The 6,583-nt window shown below is 45.5% G+C and overlaps 1 pseudogene; it reads right to left on the bottom strand.

Moving 5' to 3' along the window:
* Nucleotides 1-1,436: 1,436 nt before the first annotated feature.
* LOC105913531 lies at nucleotides 1,437-6,349 on the bottom strand (annotated as a pseudogene).
* Between the last annotated feature and the right edge of the window lie 234 nt (nucleotides 6,350-6,583).

The following is a 6,583-nucleotide window of genomic DNA, read 5'->3' as shown; positions in this document are numbered from 1 at the left end:
GGTGTTTTAGACCGACAACCCGCCTAGGGAGTACTCAAGGTGGTCTTTTGTGCGGTAAGTGTCGTCGAGAATCAAGGAGTCGATGGTGACGCAAGGAACACGATTTAGACAGGTTCGAACCGCTAGATCGCGCAATACCCTACGTCCTGTGTGTAGATTGTATTGAACTTGTTCTTTGTTTTTTTTTCTGGAAGGGGTCCCTGCCTGCCCTTATATAGTCGGGAGAGTAGGGTTACAGGACAGATTGTATGAGTCCTAGTCGAGTACGTTTTACAGAATCCTACTCTAACTCGGTAGAGTAGTTTCCTTCTGACCTGACTAGTCTTCGGGGAGCAGATGAAGTCTACTTGTCCTGCGGAGTAGTCTTCATGTATGAGTAGGTTTCGGATACGTTCCCTTGAGTGGGTCCATAAATCTTCTGATGGGCCCAGGGGTGCCTAGCCGACAGGAGGGGAGGCAGGAGGAGGGGGTGCCACCGCTCTTGCTCCGGTGAGAGAGAGAGAGAGAGAGAGAGAGAGAGAGAGAGAGAGTGCGAGAGAGGAGAGAGGGAGGGGGAGGCAGGAGGAGATAAGCGTGCGTTGGTGCTGAGGAGGAGATAAGGCATGCTGTGGGAGGAGTAGACGGGAAAATATTTATGGGAAACTCTGTAGTACCGGTTGGGAGATCCAACCGGTACTTCCTCCGCGGAATCCCAAACTTGGATCTGGTACTAATACCTCCTTTAGTACCGGATCCAAATATGACCGGCACTATCGGAACGAGAGATCATTTTTTCTAGCAGTGGTAGGATAACAGGTAAAGAAGTTTGTGTGATTGTGTCTACCGTCCTAAGCTGGCATTCATGTCTACCACAGTATGACAACCCATCTTGTCTTGTCGAGTGGAGACAATTTCGTGTAACAAAAAAGGAGTTCAGATGAATTTGTGTCAATCAATGCTTTCCAGTACTGCACATCTTCCTTCCCCCAATCACCTAGAATTCCAGACAGATCCTCCTTCCCCAACCAGCTAATCCAGAGCAAGGGCTCAGATTTTTTTCTACCGTTTGTAAATTGTAACCGTGCTACCACTTTACTCTCCCATTTGTGTTTTAAAAGAACTTAAGTTAGAAAATTTTGAAAAAAAGAATAAAACGATAAACAAAAGCAACTGGAAACCCAATTTTGAAGCAACACAATGTTATATTTTCAATTCACCGATCACAGGTAACATTACTGCCCTGGGGCTTTAAGTCGCCGCAAACAAAACTGAGGAGTCTCCTACGTACTACGAATTAGCTGAAACTATAATGACATCATTCTAATTACTGCAAGAAAGGTCAGGTCGATTTGGCTTAATTACCTTGTGGTTCTGGTTCGGTTGATGGCAGACAAATATTAATACAAGGAAATTAAGCGTTGCTACCTTGAATGAACACATATATCCAAAAGAAAATGTGTTTGGAAGTAATTCATGCTCTATTCAAATGTCTAGGGAATATTTCGAATATTGTTCCAATTTGATTCTTTGCCTCATCGACAACTCAACTCAATGCTCATTACAATAGTTCATATGTCCAGATTGAACATGTACTTTGAAAAAGATGCATAGGCTGAATAATGTCCCCATCCCAATAAGCATACCAAAACAAAACAGCTAAATTTAGAAACACACATCCATATAGAGGTAAAGCTTCTGCCTTCTTCCTCAAACAAGATTCAGAAATCTTTACAAACCACCCAGCCCATAATAAAACATCTGCACAATCAAAAAAGAATGAGCCATCATATTCAAAGATGCACATTGCTGCTAATCCAAAAAGCAATTGCTAATTCATATTGAGAGCAAAATATAAAAAAGGAACGAAATCAGTTTCTAACCTTGCCAAGCGGCCATCAACCATTGTTTGATAGGTGCTCCCTTTAATATAAATATCTAATGCTAAGGAAAATTAAATAAATCTTTGGTAAGTTAACAAGAAATAAATATGCTCAGAAATACCTATCCCTCCTTATTAGTGCAATTGATATGCATCAAGCAAGGAAACCATTGCACTAATGTGACCCAATGAACATGTATTTGTAACATAGGAACCATCATAGTACTGGAAGAAATTAAAAATTGACTAGTGTGACAAAAATTAAAAAATAGAAATTTATCTTCAGGCGCTCTTGGGCACACAAAGCAGTATTGCCATTTTGCAAGGCTAGTAAAGATATCACCTACCACCGGAGATAGCAGAAAAAACAAAGAAGCACTAAAGACAAGAACATGAACCCAGCAGCAGCAGCAGCAGCAGTGACCTATAAAACCCGTGTGCATCCTGCATCAGCAGCATTATCTGAGCATCAAATCGTGGTCCGAAATACAAAAATTTACTCAGTCAAATGACAAGATGCAGCAAGTAACACCAGATGAAGAACTCAAATGACAAGGATTAGTGCATTAGTGTAGATAGTATGCCTTAATGGTTGTATTTGAGTGTAGCTTTTTAAAGGTCCAGGCAAATCTATGAAATAGTTTGTAACCATAAATTTGGCTGCGAAACTAATTATTCAGATTTGAAAGACTTTATGTGTTGATTTGCAAGGCACAATTGACTATAGTATCACACATACACAAAATGTAGTACATAACAGTAGCATCTCATGTAGGCAAGGCAATTGTTGTCTAAGAGACCAAAGATCACCAATGTTTAGAAAAAACAAAATAGAGGTAGGCAGTATATTGCCGGTCCCTGATTTAAGGTGCTTGCATAAGCTAATAGGAGCATGGTTAGAATTATTGATATGTGGGGAAATGAAGAAATGGCCCAGAACCAGTTGAATTACAGCAGCAAAAGTGCTTCCTGCCTTCTGATGGGGACGCTATAATACATAGACACTGTAAAGATGCATTATGTCCATAAAACCTTGTTATCTGTAGTAGGATATATAACCTTGAGCGTTCCTGTCAGCCTGAACAACAAAGCAGAAGCAGTGGTGCTCTCATTAGCTCTTTGATGACATCATAAAAGAACACAAATTTAACTCTAATAAGGCACACTTTATTGACCGTATTTAACCGTTGGTGGAGAAGATCCACGCAGAGAAGATCGCCCTCCATGGATCCACACAGAGAAGATCGCCCTCCTTGGACCCAAGCTGCTGAGCTCCATGGTTTCACGCACTGCAGCCGACTTCGGCACCCTCGTCGTCGTGTGCTGTTGGCAGTTCAAGAGCGGAGAAAAAAAAGAAAAAAATTAGCTAAAGAAGAATAATGCAGAGAAAAAAACAGCACATATACAGAATAGCTTAAAAATGTGTAGTACTGTTTAACTGATAGATTAACCAAGTCATTATCCAAATTCCACTGATAAAGGTCAGATGATTGTGTGTTGTTCAATACCACTCATCCTATCAGGTACACAGTGGTTGAAGCCTGCAAACCTTATTATCCAACCGTGACTAAATAATACAATATGTCAGGGGTGAACTTCTGCGCGGCGCTGATGCTCCCCTTGATCTTAATAGCTCCTCTGCACAGCAACAGAACTCATCAGCAAAAAGCTCCCAATTCCCAAATATCCTGAACTTGAATGAAAAAGCAATGGCATGTTTTTTGTTCCCCTAACCGGATAAACGCAATCTGTGGGTTCGTCTTGCCGCTGGCAATTACAAGGAAATCGTTGTCACTGAAGGAGATGGTAGCATCCGGCTTCCCCTGGTACAGACCTACACATCAGAATCAAATCTTTCAGAATACCGATCCGTCAAAGAACGACACAAAAGGACAGACCTTTGGTGACCTCGCCCTTCTTAAGGTCACCCACGAAGATCTCCTTGTCAACGCTGAGCTTCTGCAACGTAAAGGAAAGGTTCATGATTTTTTTCATTGAAGATTGATATGTCCAAATTTTGTACCAGCACAGATTATTACAATTGTTCTACATAAGAGGAAACTTAAACCATGGTTTTAAAGGCGTCGCCTAGGCAGCAATCAGACTGATGTCAAAATTAATCCATTGATTGAATCAGGACACGCTCTTTCCTCCCACATGTTTAAAACACCCAAAAAAACAGATAGTTACCTACAAATCTTTTTGAGTATCATCCATAAGGCACGTCAGGAGGATGTTAAGCCTATTGATAAGAATAGAAAGTTTCATGCCATGAGTAAGCATCAAGCCGCATTTTGTTTGCTAGTTCACACTATCAGGTCGATTTAACCATTGAAGCAATGATGGATAAAAGCTAACCTGTTTGAAGCCGCCACTGTTTTGTGCCAAAATTCCACGACAGCAATGGTCTGACGAAGTACCTAGGCCACTCAAGAGTATACATTGGAGAGTGAATGGAGAGGAAAGTACTGAATAGAATGCTGTCGAGGCTCCTGTTCTTGATGTATTCATATACGAGCAGTGTATCATTCTGATGCAAGCAATAACCCAGTAATCTAACAAGGTTCTTGTGCTGAAGCTTTGCCAGTACCTGGATCTCATTGTGTAGCTGATGCAATGCATGCCGGGTTCTTCCTAAAAGTGTCTTGACTGCTATATCTTCACCATCAGAGAGTATCCCCTACCATCGAAACAAATTATCCTTCAGAAGGCACGATGCACCGTATCTGTTTTCCCGTTGAGTCCTCTCTCAATTCTTACCTTGTATACAGTACCGAAACCACCTTCTCCAAGCTTATTCTTTTCCGAGAAGTGTTCAGTCGCCTCTTGCAACGATATCAAATCAAAGACCGTGCATTGCGGGTTCCCTATTTTCTTCGGTGCTGGTGCCATATGAAAAGAATTGTGTAAGGAAAGAAAAAAAAAATCAAATCAGGATCGTGACCAGATTGCTACTCATGATGATCCTTCTTTGTCGCCTTAATCATTCGCCTAAAGCGAAGGAAGAAAAAGACTGAAAGAATCAACATAAACACAACAAAACTGGCGATGCCCACCGAGACTCCAGCTGTAATCTCTTTCCTCCCTGCATACACCCAAACATGAATTTCAAGCAGTACATCCTTGAAGTGTTCGGTAAATTGTGAGGAACTCAGGATTGTACAGTTCGGTAAATTTTGACAGCATTTGAGAGTTAAAAGGACCTATTTCGAAATGATAAATGAAAGAATTGTTGCTTTATTTAGAGGAAAACAAGAATTGAGTGTACTACCACCTGCTCCAGATTCTGGAGTAGCAGGTGAAGGCGTGGCCGCTGATGGTGGTTCCGGCGGTGCGGCAAGCTGCAGCATCACCCGAGCCTCGTAGACCGGCGACAGCACGCTGTACCTCAGCAAACACCACACCAGCGCACCTACGTTGCTCTGGGGCCGGCCGTCCATGTGCCGCGCCATGATTTCCGACTGGATGTACCCAAGGCAACCCCGACACTAGTCCGGCGTCAGGTCCGACGCGCACTGCGCCAGCCCGTAGATCTTGGGGTTGAAGGCCATCTCCGCCGTGGTGAAGTACTTCCTCGTCGAGTTGGTCGCCGCCACCGCGCTGTTGATCATGGCGGTGAAGATCCCAGTGACGGCGGTGCAGAACCAGGCATCCAAGGCATTGACGCTCGCCACGGCCGTGTCGATACCAGGACTGGCAAAAAGTTCACAAATTTGTAAGAAGCGCCTCTCAATCTGGGAGAAATCGATGCAGAAAAGTAGGAATTTTTCCGGAGCCGATAACACATTACACCAGCTCCTGGACGATCCACTGGTCCGGTCTGAGAAAATCAAGGAACTGCCTGCCGGCGAATTGGAGGTTGCAGGCGTCCCGGAGGATGTTGGTGCCCTTGTCGAAGGGGCAGGTCTGCTTTGCTTCCCGGAACGCCGCCGCGACGCAGGCGGCGCAGGTGGACGCGTTCGTGTCGCCGCGGCAGAGCGCCAGGCCGTTGGCCTGCTCGGGCGCCACGCCGACGGTGACGGTGGCGAAGCCCGGGGATCGCACGATTGACGGATGCATGATTGGTGGACAGGAGGCGGCGGCGGCGGCGACGGCCATCCCCAGTCCTCCAGCGCCACGACCACGACGCGGCGGCGGCGGCGGCGTAGACGTCCGATGGGTTGTCTCCCTCGCGGACGGCGCCCGGTGGATCTCGAGGTGGACCTCCCCCGCGAACGGCGCCCGTAGCAGATCGAGGTATGCCTGGGGGGCGCGGCGCGAGCGTGGGCCGGAGGAGGTCGGGACGCGGGCAGCGGCGGCGCCTGCGCCTGGAGGGTGGCGGAATCACGAGGCAGGGGATTAGGGGAAAGTACAGGAGACCAGGATTAGAAAAGAAGGAAGGCACTGCCTGATTGTTTGGGAATAATCGTTGAATTGGTGCTTTCAATCAACGAAGTGATTTGAGGGGCAGAAGGAAACACTACACACAGTTGCCACGGGCTGGCGGGTAGAAAAAAAAAAGGACGCATCGTAAAAAAATGGGTGCGGGCGGGATTTAAAACGCAGGACGACGAGCTGATGGGTGGACCTTCCGTGAGAGGAACATTTGGACGGTGGGACCTTACTCTAGGTGAGAATTAACATCAATTCGCTGGATTCTTTATAGTATTGATAAATCGTGGCGTGGGAGATGTCCGTGAACAAATGAGGTCAGCCAGCAGCCCAGCACGTCCAGCCCTAGTGCCG

The sequence above is a fragment of the Setaria italica genome, chromosome VII (assembly GCF_000263155.2).
Source record: "Setaria italica strain Yugu1 chromosome VII, Setaria_italica_v2.0, whole genome shotgun sequence".
Lineage (NCBI taxonomy): Eukaryota > Viridiplantae > Streptophyta > Magnoliopsida > Poales > Poaceae > Setaria > Setaria italica.
The sequence above is the reverse complement of the archived record's forward strand: the minus strand, read 5'-3'. Positions and strand labels throughout refer to the sequence as shown.